This window comes from Meles meles, chromosome 16 (genome assembly GCF_922984935.1).
Source record: "Meles meles chromosome 16, mMelMel3.1 paternal haplotype, whole genome shotgun sequence".
Lineage (NCBI taxonomy): Eukaryota > Metazoa > Chordata > Mammalia > Carnivora > Mustelidae > Meles > Meles meles.
Genome location: NC_060081.1, coordinates 28,886,373 through 28,914,123, shown reverse-complemented (window position 1 = coordinate 28,914,123; position 27,751 = coordinate 28,886,373). Strand labels below are relative to the sequence as shown.

At 47.4% G+C, this 27,751-nt stretch overlaps 1 long non-coding RNA gene and 2 pseudogenes across 1 annotated transcript; all 3 read left to right on the top strand.

The window, feature by feature from the left end:
- The first annotated feature begins 206 nt into the window (after positions 1 to 206).
- On the top strand, positions 207 to 2,900 carry LOC123927150 (annotated as a pseudogene).
- An 8,838-nt stretch (positions 2,901 to 11,738) lies between these two features.
- On the top strand, positions 11,739 to 14,749 carry LOC123927181. The gene is made up of 4 exons (XR_006815367.1): positions 11,739 to 11,818; positions 12,199 to 12,294; positions 14,430 to 14,533; positions 14,710 to 14,749. It is a non-coding gene; the product is annotated as an uncharacterized LOC123927181 (long non-coding RNA).
- A 2,033-nt stretch (positions 14,750 to 16,782) lies between these two features.
- LOC123926557 lies at positions 16,783 to 27,551 on the top strand (annotated as a pseudogene).
- The last annotated feature ends 200 nt before the right edge of the window (positions 27,552 to 27,751 follow it).

The window sequence follows — 27,751 nt, the reverse complement described above, 5'->3', positions numbered from 1 at the left end:
ACCAGCAGCCAGGCAGCGCCTGCACCGCCCCACACTCAGGGACAGACTACACGGCCCCTCCTAGCTCTGGGCCCCCCCACCCCGCAGCCCCGTGGCCCACTCCCACTCGGCCTCCACCTGCCCTCTGCCCGCAGCTCTGTCATGCGCTGCCTGCTGCACAGGGCCCGCGCCAGGATGGGGTAGGGGCAGCGCCAAGGAGCCGGGTGATGGGCCGCCCTCTGGGCACTGAGCAGCCTGCCGAGGCCTGACCTACCGCGAGGACTCGCGGACGTCGGTGTGGGCAGGGCAGAACATAGCACTGCGGACCCTGGGTGACGCTGGGGCGGGGAAGGCGTGGGGAGACCGGGGGTAGGGGGATCCGGGGCTGCTGTGGGCGGTGGGGAGCCCGGGAGAGCTGCTGCCACCCGTGCGTTCTGGGCAGTCCTGGAACCCGCCCCCAACAACTCCGGCCACCTTCAGGAGCCCCACCTGGATGTCAAGTGGATGCCCCAGTGCCTCCCAGCAGACTCAGTGGGTTCCATGGCTTCGCTGATGCCCCTCTCCCCATATTTAAGCCCTTAGGTCCTCCTGCTGGTCAGTTGGGACCTGGGCTTTGTGCAAGCAGGTGAGTAAAGGGGTAGTGGGATCAAGCAGAGCTAGTCCGTACATGGGACCTGTTAACCTATTCACTCTGGCACCCAACAGACGGGCCTCCTTCTCCTGTGAATGTGACAGTCACTCACCTCAGAACCAGCTCGGCCACTGTGTCCTGGGACATCCCAGAAGGCAACATTGTCATTGGCTACTCCATTTCCCAGCAAGTACGAATTACCCTTCTGCTCCCTCAGCCTGTGTCCTTGGAACTCTGAGCCTTCCTTCCGTTACCCCCACTGGGGACCAAAGCTCCCCTCCCCGTGGTGGGGGAATCTGGGAGCTGGTGTCCCCTGGCTCAAGCTGCCCTTGTCATCCTACTCCGTGGAGTGCTTGGATGTTTGAGTCCTGGGACTGGTGTGAGACCACCCTCCTGTCCCATCATCTCCCCGCAGCGACAGACTGGCCCTGGGCAGCTTGTGATCTGGGAGGTGAACACCACCACGTGGGCCTGTGCCCTCTGGGGACTGGCTGAAGACAGCGACTACACGATGCAGGTTCGGAGCATCGGCCTTTGGGGAGAGAGCCCCCCAAGGCCTCGGGTGCACTTCTGAACTCTCAAGGGTTCTGACCGGCTACCCTCCAACAGCTCAAGCCCAGGTGAGAGGCTCAGCTATCCTCCACTCCCAAAAGCTTTGGATTCTCTGGCTTTTTACCTGCCCTTTAGCCTCTTGTTTACTTCCCCCCAAACAAGCCAGTCTAGCTTAGATGAATAAAAGGCTGACTTAATTCATCATACTGCCAAGAAACGAAGGAATAAGGTTGGCAGGGGACTGGGTATAAACAGGCTGATAATGAATTGTTTGGGAGAAGGGCTTTTAAGCTTCCTTTTCCCCACCGTCTGTTCCTAGCCGCCGCAGTCTGTGTGAATACTTGCCCGCAACGGTCCTGCTTTTTTGGTCTCTAACTACCTGTCCACCTTCCTAGAGAGGGGCTCGCAGGGGCAACCCTGCCCCCAGACTCTCCATCCTTACGGGTCTGCATAGAAGAGCTCTGTGGCCGCTCCCCATAACCTGGAGTCTATCTCTTTCTTCTCAGGTGACATCACAGTGGAGGGTCTGGATGGACAGCGACCACTGCAGACAGGGGAAGTGGTTATTGTGGTGGTGTTGCTCATGTGGGCCAGTGAGTGAGCAGCTGCACGGGGCACCAAGGATTGGGGGAGTGGGGGCTCAGTGAGGGTGGGAGGTGGTGAAGGCTGTCAGGGGAAAAGGCAGGGAGGGAAATGCAGGGGAGATGCTTAGTTGAGGGTGCGCAGAAGTTTGAGGAGAGGAAGGCTAAGAGGGTGGTGCTCGCATATGAGCACCCGAAATTCAAGGGTTTTCTTCTCAGATTTTCTAGAAACCGTGTGGGTATCTCACTGCCCTTCAAGGCTGTGAGTGGGGAGGTCAAGATCAAGGTGCAGATTGTATTGTTGTGTCTCAGCTGTAATTGGGCTCTTCTGCTGTCAGTATGATATCATCAAGGACAACGACTCCAACAACAACCCCAAGGAGAAGGGGAAGGGGCCAGAACAGAGTCCTCAGGGAAGACCAGTGGGGACGAGACAGGTAATATGATGTGGGGCCAGTGAGGGAGGGAAGGGTGATTTCGCTTCTAGAAGCAGTCAGGGAAAGGGAGAAGGCCAAAGAGGGGCAGGAAGAGAAAGGAAATGGATATTTGGGATGAAGGAGGCTCTTACCTTCCTGACATGAGACTCAAGCCATTTTTTTTCAAAACAGAAAAAGTCACCATCCATCAAGACCATTGATGTATGAGTGAAGAAACCGAACTCGAAAACAGATGCACTAACAACCTGGGGATGGGGATAGGGTCAGGGAGAGCCTCAGTTGGTGATCTGCCCAAGACTGAAGGATCCCATAATCTCTTAGAGGGTAATGACACTCCCACAATCTCAGGCCTGGTACCCATCCTCTTTCCACTGTGAGCAGGGCCAGAAGGTAGGTCTCTTAGGGGCTGTGCCCCTGGACCTGGGGAATGGCTATCAGATGGGATATGTCCTTCCATCCCCCAGGTCAAGGGGAGAGACACCTGTTCAACTGTATCCCACTAAGTCCCAGATGGGGCCCCCATCGCACCTGCATCAGGTCTCTCGGCATCCCCAGCTGCCCCCACATCTTGCCTCTGGGTCTCAGAGAGGGGTGTTTCTTGGGGTTCTCCACCTCCCCCAGCAACTCAAAGGAATTGTCTGGGTCTGGGGCAGATGCTGCACTGCACTACTCCAATGTCTTCCACGGAGCCTCAGGTGCTCCCCCTCTCACCTGGTAGCCCCCCTCCCCCAGCTGCTGCTGGTGACCTCACCCCTTGGACATTTTTCCAATAAACGTTCTTGGACAAACTGGAGATGACTGTATGGGACACTGTATAGTATGCTGAAGACACTTCCCCACTGTCTCTCCCCTGACCACAAGGGCCTCTCACACCACCACCAACTCCACAGGAACACTCTCATTGTTTTAAGGCATTTGTTTTGATTCTATAACCTGGAATGGGTGGGGAGAGGACAGAAATGGGTATAGAAAACTAGAGCCCTAATTCCTTTTGTTTTGTTCAGTGAGAAGGGCGGAGAAGGAAAAGAAGGGGCGGGGGGATATAAATTCTCCTGCATCCGTGGAAACGAAGGTTATACCACACGAGAGGGGCCGGTAACCTTTTCAAGTTCACTGCCCACATTGACACCCAAGCTTTTCACCATTTATTCCTCTGACTCCTCCATCAACCTCAGTTAATTTCCAGAAAAGGACTGAGTGGTGTTTGGGACAAATCAAAGAGCAGCTCCACTAATGGAACCTTCAGTCCACGTGCTCCTACCCTGTGCCTCCTGTACTTAGAGTCTTCCCCGCCCTCACTCTTCCTTTTGTTTCTGTCTGCCTCTGTCTCTGCTGATTTGGTCAAAGTCAATAATAACTGTAAAGTGTAAGTGAGTTTATATTCACTCTCTGCCACTATATCCAGAGGAGGATTATGGAAATAAAACTGAGGGGTTGGAACTCCCCTGTCAAAAGACTTATACTTTGGGCTCTGGGGCTACTTCCTTCCTGTGAAAGTAGAGGCTTTCCTCTACTCTTTCCTAAATTCCAAGGGTGGGGAATGGTGCCAATGAGAGAAATACCTGTTGATGTTTGCAAGCACTATGGGGGAAAGGCTGCAGAACCCAGAATCTGGACATCATATGCTCTACTCTCTGGAGAATCAGAGGTCTTCTCAACTTCGGATCTTTCCAGAGGAGGTGTATGAACTCTCCTTTCTGCATCTCAGTCTCTCTGGCATGTTACAAGAATTTAGGCCAGTAATTCTGAAAGGGACCCCAATCCAAATAGATCAAGAAGTCATTATCCTTTCTACTTAACCTAGCTCCAACCCCAGGTATCACAGACTTAACTTCATCCTATCAGATAAGCCAAGTTCTCATTTGCCCTCTGCCTTGAACCACAAAAGCATCCAGATCTGGGCAGCAGTCTTTGATCCACTGCTTCCCAGTTCTGAAGTAGTACCTCTCACTGGCCACTGGCACGGAAACACTCACATCTCTGGACTCTGGACACCTCATCTCTTGGGATGGAGGTGGCACGGGGTATAGAAGCATGGCATAGATATAGGGAGCTAGAAGTTCAGAATATAAAGGCTGTTTAAATGCATCAGCTCTGGGTTGAATCCCAGTTGCATCATTTACTGTTAGTTTGTTAAGTGACCCCTCTAATCCTGAGTCTCCTGGGATGTGAAATGGAACTAATAATGCCATCCCCTTCAAAAGGTGTCTTTGAGATTAAATGAGATAATGCATCTACAACCTTTTGCCCAGTACCTGGCAGAGGCATACTGAGTATTCAGTTAGCTATCATGATTAGCCTTGTGATACCCCGTGCAAATCATATAGCCTATTTCGGTTAAAACCGGCCCGCTGCAAAACGTGTGAAAGCAACCGCCCTGCCTTCCTCCAGGGTTGTAAGGATTAAAAGAAGTATTCGGCCACACTTTACTCACAATCACGGTGTGAGAAAGACCGCCATTACCTAGGTAGGACCTGGAGTATGTGGAGGGCTTGTGGGCGTGGCTTGAGCTTGAGTTTGCAAGCAAGGACAGGATTGGTTGAAGAGAGGACTCGAGTCCTCTCGGGGTCCCGCCCTAGACCTCACTGCGCCTGCGCACCTTCTGTTTGCTTCAAGGCGAAGCTAGGTGGGGACCTGGTGAAGAGTGTTCGGCTCTCTTAGCATCTGCGTCAGCGGCAGTCTCTGAGACTGCGTGGCGGGTTGTCCAGGTAACGACGGGAGTTGTCGCTGACTGGTGGCATCAGAGAGACAGGTGTTCTTCAGGCAGTTGAAGCATCTGAGGACCCTGCTGAGCCCTCAGGTGAGGAGTTGCATGCCTCCTCCTTCCCTCGCCAGCCTTAACGTTCCCAGAGAAGTGGGGGAACTGAAATCTCACCATGCTGAGCGCCTACTGTATGCGGAATCTCTGCTCGGTAGGCAGTGTGCGGTAGTCAAGACGGACCACTAACTTCGGTAGCTTTCATTCCTTTTCATTTGACCTCAGTTGTGTACGAGGCCCCGTGCTGGGCGCACGTGTAAACAACGAACCTAAGTCTGTGCCCGGATAAACAAGCGCTTTAGGTAAAAGCCCCAAAGACGGAGTGCGGAAGACCTCACGTGCGCTCTGTTGATGAAGATCTCAGATTCAGAAAAGGATGGGCACCGGGAGAGGAACCATGCTAAAGAAAGGCTGGGTTTTGGAGCTAGGAGACCAGCATTCAAGTCCTAGTGCCAGCTCCACTTTAAATAAATGGTCCAATCGCGCTGACTTCAAGCCCTCGGCACACAGTCTCTGAGGCCCACCCAACTACTCCATTTGGAAAATGGGAGTAACAATAATAGCAGCCTGAGGGGCTTTGGAGGAAGAGTTAAGGAAAGTCATGTGCCCATAGCCTTATCAAACTAAAAAACCCTGTAGAAACTGATAGACGAGAGAGAACATTCAAAATTCAAAGGATAGACTCATACAAAGCTAATGATAGTATCTGCCATCAGTGAATGTTTCCTATGTAGCAAGACAGCATAATTTAAGGAGTTAGGATTGTGGTTTGTGGAGCCAGACATACGTGGATTTAAATCTTGGTTCCATCCCCTTAGAAACTGTGTATGTCAATTTGAGCAAATTACTTAACTTTTCTGAACCTCAGTTTCCCCATCTGTAAAATAGGCATAATCATATCTGTCTCAGCATTATGAAGTAAAAGGACAATGCATATTGAGCATGGATCAAAATGTCTAGTCTATGGTAAGATCTTGTTAAAGGTTGGTTGTTATTATTCTACTCCCTGCCCCCATTTAATCCTCACCACAGTGCTGTGAGGCATGAGGAAGGCTTCACAGCGAATGTGGTATTAGGAGAATAGAGGGAAATTAGAACAAAAGAGAGAAGTGCTCATTGCTCAGGACACTGCCCCCGAAATTGTAATTTAAAAATTCCTTTACCCTAATGGAATAATTGGAAGTGAAAATCCCCTTCAATCTTTCAAAATAAGATGTCATGTTGCAGGGTAGGGCAAACGCCCAGGATTGGCAAAATGATGAGGGAAGATGATGAGCAAGGAAAATGAGGAACCTCAGCCTTTCGAACCTAATTCAATCAAGCGGTGGGGGAGGGTAAAGGTGGTGGTGTGGCTATTTTCTGACTCTGAGGATTTTGATGGAGGGAAGAAAAAAATAGGCCTTTTAAACCTGGGACTTTGGAGGTAGGTGGGTTAGGAGTGAAAAGTAACAAAGTTTCAAACCAGAGCTCTGGAGCCCAAGTATTAATCACACTATTGGAGCAGAAGCTGAATGTTTTATTTCAAGGAGGGAAGTCCTTAGTTCAGAACCGTTGAGGACCAGGTGGTGGACAGATGTGGAAGAGAATAATTGACTGGGAGATGATCACTTCAAAACTGGACTTCTGAGCAGTGCATAGTTTGGGGGGGGGATTAAAAAAAAAAAAACTAAGCTGGTGGCTTTTCATCCTAAATCTCAACTCTGATTGTTTAACTCCCCATTCCAGAACTTTCCCTGTCTTTGTCCTACCAAATAAGCCCAAACTCCTTGGCCAAATTCCAAAGTTTTTTTTTTGTGCTGGCCTCACTGTTTTTCCTGTCTTCCTTCTTCTGTTCTATTTGTAAGATAGTTTAAGCTAAATTAAATTACTGTCTCTTAATGAGATTTGCCTTTGCTCCTATCATTCCTTCTACTTCAGATAACTTCCCCCATTTAACTACATCCAATTCTTCAAACCTTAAAGTTGGGTCATTTAAACATAAAACGATTTCAGACTTCTCCAAACTATCATGGCTTTGTACATGCCTTTCTAATGGGATTTTTTCTGTTTTGCACCATGTTATTAGCCTGGGGGCAGGGACTGTATTTTGCTCTTTGTCTTCCTCTGAGCCCCTGGCTACATGCCTTTCTCAGTAAGGTACTCAAAAAATATTGAATGAGGAGTGCCTGGGTGGCTAAATCATTAAGTGTCTTCAGCAAGGTCATAATCCAGGGTCGTGGGATTGAGCCCCACATTGGGCTCCCTGCTCACTGGGAAGCCTGCTTCTCCCTCTCCCACTCCCCCTGCTTGTGTTCCCTCTCTCGCTGTGTCTCTGTCAAATAAATAAAACCTTTAAAAAATAATATTGAATGAAAAAAAAATGTGTATATTGAATGAATGGCCAAAGACCAGAACCTATTAAAAAAGAAAAACTTATCAGACCAAATGAATTTATTTCAGTTGAGCTATGAAGGAGCAAGACCATTGCAGGGGCACATTGGTACAGTTGATACTGTGTGTCACCTCAAAGTGTATTTGCATTATGGGTTTCTAAAGCACCTTGTTCTCCTGGGCCAGGGGTTTTATAGCCTTGGAGACCAAGATGCATCTTTTGTTTTAAGAACTATGATTTGGAGAATTGACCAAAGTCACACTAGAGCTAAAGGAACTAGAAATGCTTTTGTCACTCTGGATGAACACCTGGGCTTATTTTTGCCCCCTCTGCCTCTGCAAGATGGAGCTGCAAAGGTGACCTGCATGGCTTGCTCCCAGAACAATGCCAAGTTTGCCGTCTGCACAGTGGACCGAGTGGTGTTGCTATACGATGAACGTGGGGAGTGGAGAGAGAAATTCTCCACCAAACCAGCTGAAATGAAGGTGAAGAGAGTACTCTGTGTGTCCTTAACCTGTTCATGGGGTCTTATGAATCTGGAAAACTTCCTAACTTCCCCAGCCATCTGCATAGGAAATGGCCTGCCCCATCTTTTCTCAGGATAAATCCCTCACGCTCCATACAGTCACACAAACACCTTTTCTTCTCTTTTCTCTACCATGGGTACTCATGACTTTTTTTTTCCTTTTCCTTTTTTAACTCTTAATATGGCAGGAAGAGCTATATGGTGAAGGGCATGGCTTTTTCTCCTGATTCCACTAAAATTGCCATAGGACAGACCGACAACATCATCTATGTGTACAAAATTGGAGAAGATTGGTGAGGATAGAGACTGGGAGGTGGGGGTGACCTGGAAAAGAAGGGGAAGGCAGGAAGAAATGTCTCATTGGGGAAAGGGGAGTAGAGAAGATGATGGTCCAGGCTGGGACGTGGAGAGCAAAGGCCTTCCCGAGTCTGTTGCTGCTTCCCTATCTGTGCCTGCCTCATGTGTTGTGAGATCCCATCCCTGGTGGGATCAGCCTAAGGACAGCATGAGGACCTGTGATGGGAGCCCTTGGTGACACAGCATCTTTGTTATTGTTCTAACACTGCTCGGGTTTCATTGTATGCCTCCTTTCAAGGCTCCTATGGAACGGTAGGAAACATTAGGGGGAGCAGGGAACGTACCTGGTCTTTCCTCCCTTCCCCCAGCATCACGTGTGGCACTTTATTTATGAAAGTGTTTTTAATGTGTTTTCCCTCCTTTTATGTGGCAGGGGTGACAAGAAAGTCATCTGTAAGAAATTCATCCAGACGGTAAAGTTCAGACCTGTCTCTGGGAGATTTGGATGAACAAACATATATCAATATATCTACTTGTAAATGTAACCAGAAGTTGCATTTTTAAAACTTGTCAGTCTGACTTTTCCAACTGAGAGGATGGAGGATGGCGCTGCGTGGCTGCCCATCCTCCTTGCTTTCCTCCTTGAGCCCTGCTGTGTCCTCTTCTCTGCTGTAGGCGACTGGGGTGGTGGCACGTGTGGGGGGTTCAGTTTGTTATAAATGCGCTGGGCTACATGGACAGGGTTATCCTTTTCATGATTTCCTCCTTACAGAGTGCTGGCACTTGTCTGCAGTGGCCGGCAGAGCACATCATTGTTTTTGGACTGGCTGAAGGGAAGGTAAAGAAGGAAGAGAAACACAAGAGAGGTTGTGGGTGGGGATAATGGTTCTGGAGAGAGAAATACGGTTAAATGTTTCCTTAGGGTCAAGTTATATATTGGGGGGAAAACAGAAGGACCAGTTTTTTGTTATTTCTTTTTCTTTCCTTAGGATCTGGGTGGGATTGAAAGGAACCTAACCAGACTTGTATCCATTTTCCCATTTTCAGGTTCGTTTAGCAAACACTAAAACTAATAAATCATCTACCATCTATGGGACAGATTCTTACGTGGTATCACTGACAACAGAATGAGTACGGAAGAGCAGTATCCCAAGCTTGGAGACATAGGAAGAAGCGATGGGGATGTCGGGACTGGGAGACTATAATATGGAAGATGGGGAGGAGTGGTAGCAGGGAGCCCAGGTAGGGTAATGTTTGACACAGAAGCGGGATTTCTTGGTGAGACAGAGTAATCTCTTTCTTCCTCTTCCTCTTCCTTTTAATTCACTCACTTTTTTAGTTCCTCTGGGAAAGGAATTCCCTGGTCATGCAGATGGCACCATTGTTAGGTATTTCTTCGATGATGAAGGCCTGGAGAGTCACAGGTATGACTAAAGGATGCTGTGAGATGGGGGTAAAGAAACCCAAGATCCCTCCTAGGGGAGGTTGAACATTAAGATTGAGGTGGTTGGTGGGGGGCACATTTAGATGCAGCCACAGAGAGAATTTTTATTCAGGAGGCCACAGCTTAATATTTGTGGGCAAAGAGGAATCGAGTGGAAAGGATTCTGAGAGTAAGGGAAAGTGAAAATTATTCTTATCTATGTAAAAAGTGTATTTATATGTATAAACTCATAGGAAAAGTCATTCTCAAGAGAGAAAAGGGAAAGGGTGGGGGATAAAATGAATGTTTATGTTTTACTTTATGTAATTCTCTATTGTCCAACTAACTTACCTTATGACTTACTTGTAGAGGGGTGCCTGGCTGGCTCAGTTGGTGGATCATGTGACTCTTGATCTCAGGGTTGTGAGTTTGAGTGCCACATTAGGTGTAGAGATTACTTAAATAACTAAAACTTTAAAAAAATAGTAATCCCTTTCTGCCTGGGTGACTTTCTCCAAACCAGGAAAAATCCGGCCTTAGCCTAAAGCAGTCTCCCCTGAAACTAGAGAATCTCTTCTTCCCTTTGGACCCCAACCTAAAAATATGACATTAAAGGCAGGAAAGAGAAATTCCTACTTTATTGGAAGCCAAAAGAGATTTAAAAAAAGAATTACTCAGGTAATAATGAAATTTATTTCTTCTGTAAAGAAAGAGCTGTATGCTCCGTGTGGACCTAGCCAGTGTTAGTTAATGTGTAGGATATGTCCCTTTGGGGGCCTTATAGGTATTTACTAAAGAACTCAACATACAAGCCTTTTGAGGTTTCCTCTTGAGGACAATGTCAGACATGTGTGTGCATGTCATACATATGTGTGTAAGAGTATAAAACACAAAGACGGTTTGTGAAGTTCTCCAGATTAGGATGTGTTGGGGTGGGAAAATGTTGGGAGGAAGATTGATACAGGGTATAAATTTTTCCTAGAAAGGAAAAATCCCTGGCTGAGGCTGTCAGAGTCAGAGTGATTGGAACCCTTTACTTCTGTCTTAGGGGAAGTTGGTGAACCACCCCTGCCCACCCTTGGCTTGGGCAACCAATAGCATCGTGGCTGCAGGCTGTGATCAGAGAATTGTAGCCTATGGAAAGGAAGGCCATGTGCTACAAACTTTTGATTACAGCCGTGACTCTCAGGAGCGGGAGTTCACCACCGCTGCTGCAAGCCCTGGGGGCCAGTCTGTTGTGTTGGGAAGTTATGACAGATGGGTCCCTTTCCATGTGCATCTACTGCCTACTTTCCCTGTGTACACCTTGCTCTAGTCCAGTTATTTTCAACCAGAGTGGGAGAATGGTTGGAAATCCATGTAGGTTGAAAGAGATCCTCAGGTTTTAATTCACTCACTTCCCTTTTCCTGCTCCCACCATTGGTTGGGACTCTGGCAGTTCCACAATACACCAGGATTTTGTGTCTCTGTGCCTCTGCATGGGACTCCATAGTGGAATTCATCTCCACTGTCTTTGTATTACCATTGCCTCTGTTCAGACCACTGGCTCGGTGTTTGTCCCATGATATTACACTTTGGTGTTTATAGTTATCTGGCTAAACTGAAACGCCCTTGAGAAGAGGGCCTATTCATTGTTTTTAAATCTCCAGTGGCCAAATTAGAATCCAGTACATAATATATGCTTAAAGGTTTTGTGAAGGAAGGAAGGAAGGACGGGATAGATGGATGATGGAAGGGTAAATAAAATAAAATAAATAAAGGGCCCCAGTCCCTTCACATCAGCTTTACTAGCCCTGTCCTTTTATCCCCTTCGATGTCATGTGGGTCTCTTCCTTCCTTTTTCTCTGTTTCTTTTTCCTTATTTCTGCCTTGCTAACAGCTCATTTTTCTCACCAGCCATGATCTCCTTTTGTTTTCTCCACTCCTATCGCTCTCACCCCATTTTACTTTTCTCTTGATTGTCCCAACTTCCTTCCTTGGAACCTTTTAGTCCTCTCCTATGAGATTCCCTAGCATGTGTGTTCTCTTTCACTTCCTTTCTTCGCTGATACAGCAAGACTCATTGCCTTCAGTTACCCACCCATTTCCACCCTTTTGCTCAGTCTCCATCTCTTCTGAAATCCACCTTCTTAATTTCAGACTTCGGCTACTCAACTAAAGCCCTTGAAGAAGTATCTGGGAAGTGGCAAAGCCCAAGGAGATTGCCAACTTAAATACGGTCACTGCCTTGGCCTGGAAACGGGATGGCTCACGACTCTGTGCGGTGTGTTTTAAGAGTAATCCCTTTCTGCCTGGGTGGAAAATCCAGACTTAGCCTAAAGCACTCTCCCTGAAACTAGAGAATCTCCTCTTCCCTTTTGACTCCAACCTAAAAAGATGACATTAAAGGCAGGAAAGAGAAATTCACACTTTATGGGAAGCCAAAAGAGACAAAGAATTCTGTAGGCAGGGCTGATTTCTCTCCTTCATCCCATCACTGTCCTTGAGTGCTGTGAGTGCCACCTCTTTCCATCTGGTACTTCCCCAAACTGCCAGCCCTTTTACTGCCAACTCTTTCCTAGATTCTAGAACTTGGGTTTCAAAGGTGTCTCTAGATATCCTTCTGATGCCTGTGACCTTTTATGTTGTCGCTTTCCCTTCTAGGGCACACTCTGTGGTGGAGTGGAACAGTTTGACTGCTGCCTCCGGAGAAGCATTTACAAGAATCCGTTTGAGTTGACATATGTGGGACCTAGCCAGGTGAGCAGCTGATAGCCAGTGCACCAAAATCTCCTTCTGGACACTGCCACAGTGTCAAATATAACCCCTGGCAGAGCTGTTCTGGAGAACAGAGTGTATCAGGCAACTCTTTGGCAACTTTCCTGCTGTAGCCCTTCCAGCTTACTGTAAGAAAAGATTTAAACACCAAATTTAAGGGGTACAGAGATCGCCACTTCCATCTTCCTGGTTTAAAACTTTACTACCTGGGGCTCCTGGATGGCTCAGTCTTAAGTGTGGGACTCTTGATTTCAGCTCAGGTCATGACCTCAGGCTTGTGAGATCAAGCACCACATGGGGGCTCCACACTGGGCATGGAGTCTGTTTAAGATTCTCTCTTTCCCTCTCCCTCGGCCCCACCCATGTCTCCATCCCTCTCTAAAACAAAACAAAACAGAAAAAGCTTTATTACCTATATGTTGTTAACTAGGGAGTTTAGGATTATGCAGGTGCATAACATTGCTTTAGGGCCTCTGAACTCACCGTGTGTGACATTGCAAGGTAATTTCTTTGTTCTTGAGCCCACTTTTCTGTTTTCCCTACCTCTGTCCCCTTTTCCTTCCATTTATTATTCATTGGTTCCTTCATTCTTTTTCTCTTTTTTTAAAAATTTTGTTCACTTATTTGACAGAGTGTCCACACAGGAGCCAGGGGAAGGCCAGAGGGAGAGGGAGCACTTGGACGTGGGGCTGAATGTGGGGCCTGATCCCAGGATCATGACCTGAACTGAAGGCAGATGCTTAATCAGCTGAGCTACCCAGGTTCCCCCTCTTTTTTTTTAAGATTTTATTTTTAAATAACTCTACACCCAACTTGGGGCTCAAACCCACAACTGAGATCAAGAGTTTCATGCTCCTCTGACTGAGCCAGCCAGGCACCCTTGTTCTTTCATTTTCTGTCCATTCTCTATACATGAGCACTGTTAGGACAGAGAATACAAAGATAATTGTCTGTATTATATTGTTCCTTAATCAGGATCATTTTAGCAAAGAAGTATATGAAATGACAGTATGATCAGTATACACCATGATTAAAGTAATCACAAAGATTTTCACAAGAGGTAGAGGATTGTAAGGAGAGTGATTAGTTTGACCCCGTATGTATTATGTATTAGCATTGAAGGAGATAATCTCTGAAAACATTTTGTAAATAGTAAAGCACTGTGTGAATATGAGGTGTCATTTTTACCAACAATAGCCTAGGCTAGGTGAGGAAACAAGATACTAGCTTTGTTGAACACTGTGGAGGTGGGCACGGCAGGTTAACCCCTCTTTGGGGTTGAGGGAAGCCTCAGGGGGCTCAGACTTGTACCTTACCAAGGTGATTGTGAAGAACCTGTCATCGGGGACCCAAGTGGTACTCCAGTCACACTATGGCTATGGGATAGAAGAGGTGAAAATCCTCGGAAAGGAACATTAGTTACCTGGTGGCCCACACGTCAGACATGCTGCTGCTGGGGACCTGAACACTAATCGCTTTAGTGAGGTAGGACCCCCAGGCGGAGGGGCAGGGAATGGAGCATCGTGAGCTGCTACTTCCAGGGAGCCCAGGTCCCTAAGGGGGAAGATCTCTAAGTAAAAGCTCTAAGATGCTGGCGTTGGGGACCTGGTGGACCTGGGAGTGAGACCCTGGAGATTTGGAATCCTGGAATGGGAATTCCCACTGTTGGACAGTGTTTACAGGATCACTCAGAAGCCTAGAAGTCTAGGGCAGAATGTGACACAGCACCCCACTTGTGGAACATCAGGGCCTTCCTAAACTCCTTCTCTCTGCCTCCTACCCCGTCCTTGTCTCAGCGTTGTCTTGGATACTTACCCACATTGTTCTTATGTCCTCTCTCTCTTTGACACGTGGCTTGGCAGGGATCTGGTGGCAATGAGAAGTATTTCTTTGAAATTGAGAATGTGAGTAGAGCTTGATTAACCAACCCTCACCATCTCAGTAAACCTCCTAGCTAAGAGCAGATAAAGAAAGGAGGGCGAGATAGGCAGAGGAACAGAATACAGAGAAAAGTGGGAGTCACTTTGCACTGACAAGACATCTCCCTCTACTACTGTTGACCATGCAGACTTCTTCATGCAAACTTCCTGCCACGTGACAGTTCCCTTCATCCCCAGGTGTGCATGATCTTCAATGCTGGAGAGCTAACCCTGGTGGAATATGGGAGTAATGATACCCTGGGTTCTGTACGTACTGAATTCATGAACCCCCACCTCATCAGGTAACCCCACAAGGTTCTCTAAATTTTTGAAACCCCAAAGAAGTCCCTTTTAACCTCTCACTCCTGTATCCTCAAGATTAATCTAAAAACGTCATCCCATATGGTACTTTGGGGCCCTTGCTAAACATCCCGATGACCCAAGTCCATTCTGCCTTACCTCACCCTTCGTGTTTCAGTGTCCGTATTAATGAGCGGCGTCAACGAGGGATGGGAGACTATAAGAAATTGGCTTCTCTTGTTGATGTTAAGACTATTGCTATAGGTAAGACTCTCCCATAATTCTGATAACAAAACAGATGTTTCTAGTATGCTTCCATATCACAGGGGTGTGTAGAGTGGAGAATGCAGGAATCTGAGAGGCACCAGGTTAATGTATGGCCCTGCTCTCACAGAGGATGTGGGAAGTGTTCTAATCCACGTGTGTGAGTCTGCATCTAGCTGTATAGATACACATAAACTGTTACGCATATCAGCTTGTCCCTATAATTGTTCATGTTCTTTAGGCATGTATCTTTGGGCTAGGAATTGTGAACTGTAGAGCGGAACCTTTAGTCAATTTATGAATTTTCCTGTTTAGACTTAGGACATAGGATAATGGACTGTTCGAACTGGAAGGGGACTTATTTTCTGTAGAGTTTGACATTGGTAGCCAGTGTTGACAAAATTTATTTGAATTTCACAAGTGTTCACATAAATAAATACATCTTATTTTACATATTAATAATTAACTCTGGGGACACCTGGGTGGCTCAGGCAGTTAAGAGCCTGCCTTCGGCTCAGGTCATGATCCCAGAGTCCTGGGATCAAGTCCCACATAAGGCTTCCTGCTCAGCAGGGAGCCTGCTTGTCCCTCTGACTTCTGCTCTCCCTGCTTGTGCACTCACCCTCTCTGACAAATAAATAAATAAAATCTTTAAAAAAATTAACTGTATCATGAAATGTTTCAAGCATGGAAAAATGTATTTAGAACAGCACAGTATTCCCTATGATGTATAGAGAATAACATACCCATATAGCCTCATTAAGAACAAGGTCTAGAGTCAAACCTCCCCACTTCTGCAATTATACCTGGGTGATCTTAGGTCAAATTTCTTAACCTTTCTGTATCTCAGTTTCCTCATCCACAAAATGGGGATAAAAATTGTACCTACCTTATATGAAAAGCACTTAGACTAATGTCTGGCACATAATAAGCACTTAATAAATGTTAGCTATTAATAATATTATTACTTGTGTACCCATACCTAGTTCTTTTTTTTTTAAGAATTTATTCATTTATTTGACAGAGATCACAGGCAGAAAGGCAGGCAGAGAGAGGAGGAAGCAGGCTCCCTACTGAGCAGAGAGCCTGATGCGGGACTCGATCCCAGGACCCTGAGGTCATGACCTGAGCCGAAGGCAGAGGTTTTAACCCACTGAGCCACCCAGGCGCCCCTTTTTTTAAGATTTCATTTATTTATTTGACACAGAAAGAGAGAGAGAGATCACAAGTAGGCACAGCGGCAAGCAGAGAAAGAGTGGAAAGCAGGCTCCCTGCCAAGCAGAGAGCCTGGTGCTGGGCTTGATTCCAGGACCCTGAGATCAGGACCTGAGCTGATTTCTGAGGTCTCGTTTAAGAAGTTTCCCTGGGGCACCTGACTGCCTGAGCCAGAGGAGCATGTGACTCTTTTTTTTTTTTTTGAAGATTTTATTTATTTATTTGACAGACAGAGATCACAAGTAGACAGAGAGGTAGGCGGAGGGGGGGGGCGGGGCGGGGAAGAAGGCTCCCTGCTGAGCAGAGAGTCCAATGCAGGGCTCAATCCCAGGACCCTGGGATCATGACCTGAGCTGAAGGCAAAGGCTTAATAAACCACTGAGCCACCCAGGTGCCCCAGCATGTGACTTTTGATCTCAGGATCGTGAGTATGAGCCCCAAGCTGGGTGTAGAGTTAAATAAATAAATAAATAAATAAATAAATAAATAAATAAAATTTTTTAAAAAGAAGGTTCCTACTCCCTCCTACATTTTAATATTTTTAGCTTTTGCTTGTCATCTGTAATTAATTTTTGTGTGTAACGTGGGTGTGGCTCATAATTTACTTTTTCCATGTTTAACCATTTATTGGAAATCCATTCACTGATTCGTAATGTCACCTCTTATAAATCAAGTTTCCAAATACATATGCGGCTGTTCTTAAGATACCTTTACAGTTCATGAGTTTTATGTTTCACATCAGATTGTTGAGTTGTAATGGAAATGATGTAATATGGCGGCCCATGTTCCAGTGGCAGTAATGAGCTGTGAGACTTTGGACAAGTCATCCCACTACAAAGGGCTTGTCTTCAATAGTGTATAAAATGACCTTCTCTTAACCTTTTTTCATTCGTGACCCCTTTGAGTATCTAATTAAAATCATAGATCCTGGGATGCCTGGGTGGCTCAGTTGGTTAGGCGACTGCCTTCAGCTCAGGTTGTGATCCTCGAGTCCCATTTTAGGCTCCCTGCCTGGCAGGGAGTCTTCTTCTCCCTCTGACCCTCCCACCTCTCATGCTCTGTCTCTCTCTCTCCCTCTCAAATAAATAAACAAAATCTTTTTTTTTTTTTAAATCATAGATCCTTTCCCAGAAGAATATCATAAACATATAATTTTGTATATAATTTCAGGGTGTTCACAGAGATGGGGTCCCACAGCTCTAGTATTCTGTGATTCTACTTAAAAATTGAGACATTGAAACATGGCTTTATGAAGTTGGCTTTTAATTAAAGGAAATTTCATTTTTAGGTTGGTCTTCCCAGTTGTAGACATTAGCTGGCATTTGGTCTTGAGCTTGAGCACGGATCAAGGCAGGACATTGCGCATTGGTAACGTATACAAATAAGAGCTGTGAAGGCGCCGTGTTCAGGAGACTCCCTGAAAGCATCCTAGCCAGTCCGTAAGTGTGATCTTATCTTACATTGTCTGCAAAATTCACACCAAACTAAAATACTTATCCTCAGCACTTTCAGCCTGACTTTAATCAGAGGTTCCTTCTGTTTTGTCTGTGTGCCTTCTCCACTGTTTGCCCCTCGGGGCTCTTACATCATTGACACTCAAAGTGCAAGGAACTCCTTGTAGCACATATGTTCATCGAGGTCGTTTCATCCATCAGCTTTCTCTTCATGGTTGTGCTGGAACTGGGGCTCTTCCTTAATGTGCTCAGTGCTGCCTTCCAGAGGATTTCTTGAGTAAAGGATGCCCGTTGCTCTGATCTGTTCTGATCTGCTATGAGACAACTCCAAGATCCCAGAGAGGAATCTCATTTCTTGATGGATCTGGACCTTTTGAGCTAGCTACAGAGTTAAACAAAATCTCTATAATTTTAGTATAAATCTAGTATTGTAAGCATCTTAGCAAAATTATGTCATATTCCTCATACTCTACACTGATGGAACATTCTTAAAGCCCAACATAATAATTAAAGGCAAGACTTTTGCAGGCTGCCTTGTGTCTGTATATGATTATGTGGAATCTGTCTTCTTAACCCTCTCTCTTTTACTTTGTAGTGGATCTGACTGGTGGCTACAACATTGGCACCATCAGCCATGAGAGCCGTGTGGATTGGCTGGAACTTAATGAAACGGGCACAAGCTTCTCTTCAGGGACTGGAAACTTCGTGTAAGAAGGGTTACTAAGGCCTTAGCCATTGAGTAGTCCATAGAGGATGTGATACTACCTGCTGCCAGGGATTGCGGGGGGCAGGATGGGCTTAATTTCTTGGTGCACTATGCCATCAACATAGCAAAAGGCACAGAAGAATCAACATGGTGTCTGTTATCACAGCCCATCTGTTAACATAGCCCATACCTTAAGAAGATGGTATTGTGAGAAGATGGTATTGTGATGGCACCAAAGTCAAGAGGGAAATTTGGGAGCTGGTTTCTCTTTTACTGTTCACAAGTCTGTGCCCTCGGGAGACTGCCTCACCCCTGAATGCCTGGCTGAACTTTACCCACACCTGTTGCAGCATTCCTCAGCTACACGTACCCCACAGTGTTAAGGCTGGCTTGACAGTCTCCCCCAAACTCCTTATTGACTCTGATCTCAATATGCTATCACCAAAGAGCTCAATCTTGAGGGCAAAGAGACTCTCTGGTAATTTTTCATTTCATGTTCATTGTGATGGGAAAGCCACATCACCAATTTCCAGACCATTGAATGTGCATGGTGGCCTTACTTTTGTGATCCAGTCTGGCAACTCTGGCCCAGAGTTAAACTCTAAGAATGAAAGTCTGACCTTCAGCTAACTTAAATTTCTGGTGTAGCTCTGGGCTCACTTGGTCATCTCTTATGGGCCAGAGTCAGGATGTACCAAGTCAGCATACACGTCGAGCATTGCAGGCTAGTAAGCTTTGAAATCCAGCATCTGCCTGAGGGGTGGGTCAGCTCACCACATTTCGTTAGAGAAATGGTCAATATCAGAAGCCACCCCATAACCCCTTCTGATTGCGCTGTCCACCTCTTCCTTCCGCAGTTGCATCTGTACGATACTGAAAGCTGCTCTAAGACGGTGATCCTCCACTTCTGCTCCTACGTGCACTGGTCCCAGGAAGTGACGGGCTGGTGGCTCAGAACCGAAACAGCCTGTGTGTGTGGTACAACATTGAGGCACCCAAGAGGGTCACCACATCCTCTATTAGGGTATGTCGGTGCCAGGGGACCTCAGACATAGTGTCTCACTGATCAGTTAGGGCCCTGAGGAAGCTCCAAAGGTTATTTGGTTTTCTCTGGCCCACCACCCATCATCTCTGTGATAGAGTCAGCAAGTAAAGCCTAGATCCTTCCCCACAGTGCGCTAGGCTCCAGAACCGTCCTTGTTCAGATTCCTGACATTGTATCCTGTCCTCTCTATTCCAGTGGCCCTGGGAATTCACCAGGTCATAATGAGTTCTCTTAGACTGGAAGAGCCCCCTTAGCGGGGGCAGTTCTGTCAGTTCCTGGGTGAGGATTCTCTGTTGTAAGCTGTTCAGAGCTTCTTTTTTTATCAGACTGAAGATCGGTCACTCTCCTGTCCTGCCAGCATCATGTACATTCCAGTGACCTTCCAGAATCTGGGAGGGAAAACAAGAGAGGCCCTGTGCTAGGTGAGGATGATTGGTGTGGATACAGAGGGAGCATGTGATAGTTCTTTTTGTCTTTTTTCTACATCTCTTCTTTCCTGCTTTTCTTTCCTCATTTTAGACTAATTACGTTTGGCGCTTGGGGGCTGTTTTGTCCTGTTTTAAACACATTTTTCACATTTTTGCTTTGGAGGTCATACATTTGACTCCTATAGTGGTTACCCTTGGAAGTTTACCATACCCTTAAATTATTCTGAATAGTTTCAGCTTATTTAGCATCTGACCCCTGGCAAATGATACAAGGACCTGAACTTTGATTACCTCCCCTTTGCCATTATTGCCCAGTATTTTTTTATCCCCAAAGTGAGACGTTATTCTTTTCCACAGCTGGAATTTGGTTACATTTACCATCATGGTGCCAGTTTCTCTGCTCACTCTTTTTGCATTGCTGACCTTTGCTCTGGAGTTACCTCCTTGAGAGAAAGTGTTTCGAAGATGAATCCTCAGTTTCTGAAAAGTACCAAAATGGAATTATCTGAAAATGTTTTTATTTGGCGTGTTCTTGAAAGAACAGTTTGACAGTTTTTCTTAGTCTTTTGCAAATATTATCATCCCATCGACTGACCCCCTTAGTTCTGAGAAGTTTATTAACAGCTCCTTGTGTTGTCTTGTTGCTTTTTAAAAAAGATTTTATTTATTTATTTGAGAGAGCAAGGGGAGGGGCAGAAGGAGAAGCAGACTCCCCACTGAGCAGGGAGGGATGGGGGGGGGCTTAATCCCATAACTCCAGAATTGTGACCAGAGCCTAAGGCAGAGGCTTACCTGACTGAGCCACCCAGGCGTCCCTGTCTTGTTGGTTTTAAAGTCTTCTTTTTTCCAGCATTCTGAAGCTTCAGTACATTATGTCTGCATATAAATGTCCTCTTACTTAACCGTGCTTGGTGTGTATGTGCACGCGTGCACGCGCGCGCATGTGTGTGTGTGTCCCATCTGCGAGGACACCTTGTTCCTCAGCCATGAGCTCTTTAAATGTTGCTGCTTCTCTGGAACTCTTTCTCACCCTCAGAACTCTAATTAGGTATGTGTTCCATTTCTTGTCCTGTCTTTGTGCCTCTAGAACCTCTTATTCTTCCTTCCTCCTTCTCGCTCCATGCACATTCTGGATAATTCCTTAAGAAACATCTTGGCAAGGGGTGCCTGGGTGGCTTGGCCCTTAAGTGTCTGCCTTTGGCTCAGGTCATGATCCCGGGGGTCCCGGGGTCCTGGGATTGAGGCCCTGCATGGTGCTCCCTGCTCAGCAGGAAGCCTGCTTCTCCCTCTCGCACTCTCCCACTCCCCTTGTTTGTTTCCCTCTCTCTGTCAAATAAATAAATAAATACAATTTTTTAAAAATTATTTAAAAAAAAGGAAACATCTTGCAAGTCAGAGGTTTACTGTCACCACTGTCTTATCTGCTATTGAAATCACCCACTGAGTTTTCTTACTTTGAATATTGAATTTTTCATACGGTTTCATTTGGTTCTTTCTCTAGTCTGCCTGGTCATTTCTTCTAGTATATTTGCTACTGAAGCGAGCACAACCTGGCCATTTTTTATAGTTTCTTGTCTCTTGCTTAATTTTTCATTCCATCCCTTAGGTCTTTAAACATTTCACAATTCTTTCATATTCCATAACTGGTTTCTTCCATAATTGTTATTTTTAATATTGGAAATCCTTGGAGGTCCAAAAGTGCTGTAGTTATTGTTATTGTTTACTCCTTTATGGTAGTTAACTTCTATTTTGGTAGCTTTATTTTATTGGGGGGCTCACGTTACACTGAATATAATTTTTAGAATCTCAAGGGCCTAACATGGGCATGTTTTCCTCTAGATATGATCAGTGTTTGCTTTTGCAGGAATCAGGCATACTAATGACTTTTGTTCCCTTTCCTGAAGAGAGGATCCCAGATTTCATGACTAACAGAACCTCAGAATCGCCCCCTCATCCTGCTGGAGGACCCCTGGTTTATTCATCCGCTGCTGTGTTTGCCATCAGGGCGACTGTACCCTTTCCACTTGCTCCCCTGTTTTTTCCTGCTCAGGTTTTAGCTTACTGGCTTTTTCCTTTTTTTTTCTTTCCTTTCCTTTTCTGTTTTTCTCTTTTTCTTTCTCTTTTTCCCTTCCTTCCTTTTCTTCCCTTCCTTCCCTCCCTACATTTCCTTTTTTTTCCTCCCTCCCTCCTTCCCTTCCTTCCTCCCCGTGGGAGACTAGGAAGCATGCCTAGTGATTTCTTCAGGTGACCTAAGCAACAAATGTATTCAAAAGTAGGGCCCAGGTTAAAGTTGTATTTTAACAGGACTCAAGCTGGAAGCAGAAGTGATTGGACGCTTTGTCAGTTTACATCCAGGCATTAGTGCGGGCACAGCTCTGAGTGTACAGGAACCTGAGGGCATTAGTGTAGATAAGGGATTCTTACCTGCTTGAAGGAAACTAAACAGCTGGGCAAACAAGGGCCACTGTCATTCCCTCAGTGTGTAAGCGCTAGGGTGGGGTAAGGCGGGGTCTGTTCTGCAGTGGAGTCGTGGAGACACTAAACTGGAATTCGGGTGGGGTGGGGGGATTGAAATTTTACAGGGTGATGTGGTAGGTCTGGAGCAGGGCGGGGGGAAGACCGAGGTGATGGTGACCGAAGGTGTGACAACTGTTGCCTGCATGCTGGATGAGGGCCTGATCGAGTTTGGAACAGCCATCGATGACGGCAGCTACACCCGGTGAGGGGCTGGGCTGATATCCCCGGGAGGTGGTGGGAGAGGCTGGGTTCTGAGGCTGGAAGACCTGACTGTTGCCTTCCTTCCTTCTCTCTTCAGGGCCACAGCCTTCTTGGAGACTCTGGAAATGACCCCAGAAACAGAGGCAATGTGGAAAACCTTGAGCAAACTGGCACTCGAGGCAAGGCAGCTCCACGTCGCTGAGAGCTGAGGCAGACCAGAAGTGAGGTGTGGGCAGCTAGGAAGGATGGCCAGAGGCCATTTTCCATGGGGCGGGAGTGTGAGATGCTCCTCCCGTGCTAAGGCACCAGTCCCCTGCCATTACAACCAGTAACACCTTTCAGGTAGTTATTCCAAACATTCTTCCATCCCAGTTTATAAGATTTTTATTGCTTTTGCTTCCCCTATGTAGGTACCCCTTCAGAGTTTTAGCACCCATGCCCTCCAGTCCAGGTGTTGATGTGTATTTCCAAATGTGGCATAGGAGTGTAGTTAGTAGGACAGACTTGGGATTTTAGACTCTTTCAAGTTACCTGGCTCCATTTAACAGCTTGTATAACCGTGGGTTAAGTGAACCTTTCCAAACCTTGGTTTCTCAATTTCCTCTCTGTAAATGGGAGTAATGATAGCATTTACCTCCTAGGGTGGTAAAGAAGAATCATAGGGGCGGTGAAGAAAGTAGGAGAATTCTCAGTGCTCAGTAAATGTCAACTGCTGCTGTTTTGCCAGGAGTCCTCTTGGATCCTTCCTTCCCGTGGCCCCACAGCTAGACAACCAGCTTGTCCTAGGGCCCTGACCCAGCGTCTTCAGGCTGTTGTTGTAGTCATGTGGTATGTGTCAACAGGCAGGTGATCTCTTTGAGAAGATTCGAAACCCAGAGCTGGCCCTGGAGTGCTACTGTAAAGGCAGCGCATTCATGAAAGGTACTGCCCCCTACAGCCCCGCCTTCCCTGTTAGAGTCTTGCCCAAATCATCCCCCTGCACCAATTTTGTGCATCTGTTCTGGTGGATCGGCTCAGTTCTCCATCCCTCCACTTCTCACCTATTTTCTACACCCCATTTCCCTGAGTCCCATCCCTGGAAGTCTTAGCTGAGTGCCCTCTCTGTCCCTGGCAGCGGTGGAGCTGGCTCGGTTGGCATTCCCAGTGGAAGTGGTGAGCCTGGAAGAGACCTGGGGGATCATTTGGTGCAGCAGAAGCAGCTCAATGCAGCCATTAATCACTATATTGAAGCCAGGTAGAGGGGTGCAACTGAGACTGGGTGTGAGGTCCAAGGTGATGGGTCAAGTAAGGGCACCAAGGCTCCAACAGAGATGACACCATGTAGGTTGGAGTAGGCTTGAGGTGTCTCCCTACCTCTACCTGTCTTCCTCTTGCCTCATACACACAGATGCCTTTCCCAACTCTGCCAGGTGCTCCATTAAGGCAATGGAAGCTGCCCTGGGCTCCCGCCAGTGGAAGAAGGCCATTTATATATTAGATCTACAGGACCAGAACACTGCGTCCAAATACTATCCCCGCGTGGCCCAACACTATGCGTCTCTGCAGGAGTATGAGGTGAGGAAAGTCCCTTGCTGGAGCTGGAGGCAATGCAGTACAGAATGAGAAGAGAACTCAGAACCGGAAGTGGGGGCCACCTCACCAAATCCTTCTTTCTGGGTCCCAGCAGCACCAGCCACCCTGAGCGAGAAGAAAGCAGTTTTCTTCCCTTATTTCATTCCAACATAACACAAACCCCTCTCCCAGATCTATAAAGCGAGTCTCCAGCTCTCTTCTATGGAACTCCATGGGAGTTCCAATGTGGAATTGCCCTGTGTTGCAGAAGTACGAGGTCCTTTTAGGTCCTTTTAAACTGCGTGTTGTATTGTCCCCATTCTGGTCTTGGCTGTTTTTTTGTTTTTGTTTTCAAAACAGTAGAGGGTGTGAGACAAGATAGCCCTCTTTTCTTCCATGTTGGGGACTAAGGGTCCTATCCTCTCCCCACCATCCCAGCTAAGGTTTGCTCTCCCCCTGCAGAGGCTCTAACGCTCTTTCTCTAATGCTCTTGCCCTCGGCCTTTTGTGTCTGCTGTCTCGAGCACAGATTGTGGAGGAGCTCTACATTAAGGGAGACCGAACAAAAGATGCAATAGACATGTACACTCGGGCCAGCCGCTGGGAGCAAGCCCACAAGGTAGAGAGCGGGGCGCAGTTCGTCCGAGGGCTCCACCTCCCTGGGGCTGTCCCTACTTTCCTTGGGCTCTGATGTCCCCTCTTCACTGGCCTCCTTGAAAGCTGAGAAAGAGCACCAAAATAGAAAAGTCTGGAGCGCTTGGATACCTAGCCACAGGGAAAGGCAAGGATGAAGAGGCCCTTGTTCCCAACCTGTAATTCCGAAGCGAGCAGAAGAGTTTGGGAGCTGGGGAGCCCCAATTGCCCCTCCCCAAGCTGTCGTCACAGCGGCAACTTCATTCCCTGCCTGCAGCCAGAACCCGGTGGGTACGGCGGGAGCTCGGGAGTGGGAACACGCGCCCCACCACAGGGCATCTCTGGCCTTTCTGCGTGAGCGGAATATAGTTCTGACTTTGCTCCTTATGGTCTTGGAATTCCCTGGACTGACCAGGAAAGCATCCGTACACAAACCCTTGTGGTTGTTGGGAAGGTTCAGAGTTGCTGGGAACACAGGTCACCCCCAAATCATGCTTCCCTGGCCACTCCGCAGCCCCCCTGCTTCCCTCGGAAGCGCGCCGGAGGCTACTGGGTCTCTGTGTGTCTGCAAAGCTGGCAGTGAAGTGCATGAGGCTGGAAGACGTGTCGGTGCTGTACATCACCCAGGCCCTGGAGATGGAGAAGCAAGGCAAGTACCGGAGGCGGAAGGGTGAGCCACAGCCCTAGAGGAGTCATGCAGGGAGAAGGATGCGCGCTGTCTGCCTAGAAGGCAGTGATGCAGGAATCTAGGTCGAGGAGCCCTGGGGTGTCTCTCCCCTCCCCAGGCACTACATGACAGTGGAAGAGCCTGGTCTTGCCATCCCCATGTTCAAAAAGCACAAGCTGTGTGATGATATGATCCGCCTGGTAGGGAAGCACCGCCCAGATCTCCTCAGTGACACACACCTGCACCTGGGCAAGGTGAGTCCTTCTCAAGCCTCGGCCATCTCTTCCCCGAACAGGCTCCACATCCCCCTCGCCCCATCCTGACCCTCCTTTCCCCAGGAGCTGGAGGCTGAAGGCTGACTGCAGGAGGCCGAGTATCACTACCTCGAGGCTTAGGAGTGGAAGGCAACAGTGAACATGTACCGGTCCAATGGGCTCTGGGAGGAAGCCTACCGGGTAAGGAGTCCAAGTCACTCTGGGGATGCGCCTGTCCCTCTTCCCCACTCTCAAGTGATGCATTCTGAACTGGTTGTGGGTCTCTCTGAAAAATGTTCATACTGACAGGCAAAATTTCACATGCGGTAGGAGGGGGTCTGTGAACTACCTGAAGTCCATCCTTGGACCCTGAGCAGGCTAACAGACCCCAAAACTGAGCCCTCTCCCTGTTCTAGTAGAAAGACCGGACCCTTGTCAAAGCTGAAGTCCGATCAGAGGGGAGTAGGGAGCAGCCATGTGGCCCTGTGTGGGAGGATTGCCAAATGGCTTTGCTTCACAGGTAGCCAAGGCTCACGGAGGAGCTAATGCCCACAAGCACATGGCTTATCTGTGGGCAAAGAGCCTGGGAGGAGAGTCCGCAGTGAGACTGCTTAATAAGCTCAGACTCCTGGAAGCTGCCGTTGACCATGCCGCTGACAAATGGTGAGGCCCTAAGACTTCTCTCCACTGGCCCCTTTTGAGAAAGAGCCTCTACGTAGACAAGGAAGATTGCTGTATAGCTGAGAAGTGTTTCTGAAAACGGAGGCAGGAGTGAAGAAATCCTTGGAAGAACGTGATGGAGAGGCAAGGAATGAATCAATCGCTCTGCCCTTGCTCCCCAGGGACTCAGAACAGTGTTTAGCTGTTCTAAGAAGATGGAACGTGATCAGCTTTTTTTCCTTCTTTTTCAAAAAGACCTTTTTAAGTAATTACTATACCCAGTGTGGGTCTTGAACTCAACCCGAGATCAAGGGTCACTCATTCTACAGACTGAGCCAGGCAGGTGCCCCAGAGAGAAGAGCTTTTAAAGCTAAGGTGCACTAAGCCAGTAATTGACTTCTGAGTGATGGAAGTGTGCTTCTGTTAAATGCAAAAAGAACTTTTCTTAAGCAAATGTTACAAAGACCAGTAATAATCCTGCATTGAGTCAGATGGCTGAGGGTAGTCTTAATGTTTTAGAGAGACAGTTTTTCTGCTAGTATAGATGTGACTCAGGAGGAAGTGGTGAAGAACCCAGAGCCCTTGCTCCTGAGGAAGAGTAGTTCTGTGAGGCTAACTGCGGTCCCCTGCCTCACGCCCATCCCATTCCCTTATGACCACTAGTCGCAGGAAGCACAGGCTTTTCCAAGTGTCCCCGGACCCACGTCCTCTTTACATGTGTGTGTGCTTCTGTATCACTTCATATGGACTGTCTTCTCAATCTGTCTTTCCCTCCCCCGGTCCTGTCTCTGCCCTTTCTGTTTTCTCCTGCCCTGTTCCTCCTCTTATAAAATGAAAGTACTACTCTGAAAGACAACCTGAGGGTTTTGAAGGGGCGGAGGGCGGGAGGTTGGGAACCAGGTAGAGGGTAATAGAGAGGGCATGTATTGCATGGAGCACTGGGTGTGGTGCTAAAACAATGAGTACTGTTATGCTGAAAATAAATAAAAAAAAAAAGAAATGGGAAAAAAAATGAAAGTACTAAGTAGGCAGACCTTACCTACACCTTCCATTTCAGCTCATGGGAATTTGCTTTTGAACTCTCTCGGCTGGACCTCAAGCATAAAACCCCTGAGATTCATGTCCGATATGCTATGTACCTGGAGGATGAGGTATGGATGTGCTCCTTCTCCCTTGCTTTTGACCTTGAACTCCTCCTCTCACGGCTGCCATGATGGCAATCTGCTTCTGATCATGTGTGGCTGCACTTCTGTCCCTACAGGGTAAATCTGAAAAGGCTGAAGCTGAATTCATCAGTGCTGGTAATCCCAAGGAAGCAGCCCTCATGTGAGTTACCCATCAATTCCTTACTCCCGTCCTCCCAACCACAGCCCCAGGACCTGGCATTGCCACCTTCACCTGATCCTGGTACCAATAAATCTTCTACCCCCTGTGACATGGGTGTTTGTCTCCCACTACTGAGGCCTCAGTCCGGTACTGAGCCTCCCCTGTGTCCTCTTCTGGGAGCAGGTTTGTCCATAACCAGGATTGGGAGGCAGCTCAGTGTGTGTCCGAGGCTCACGATCCTGACAGTGTCGCCGAGGTGCTTGTGGGGCAGGTCCGGGGGGCCTTGGAGGAGGACTTTCC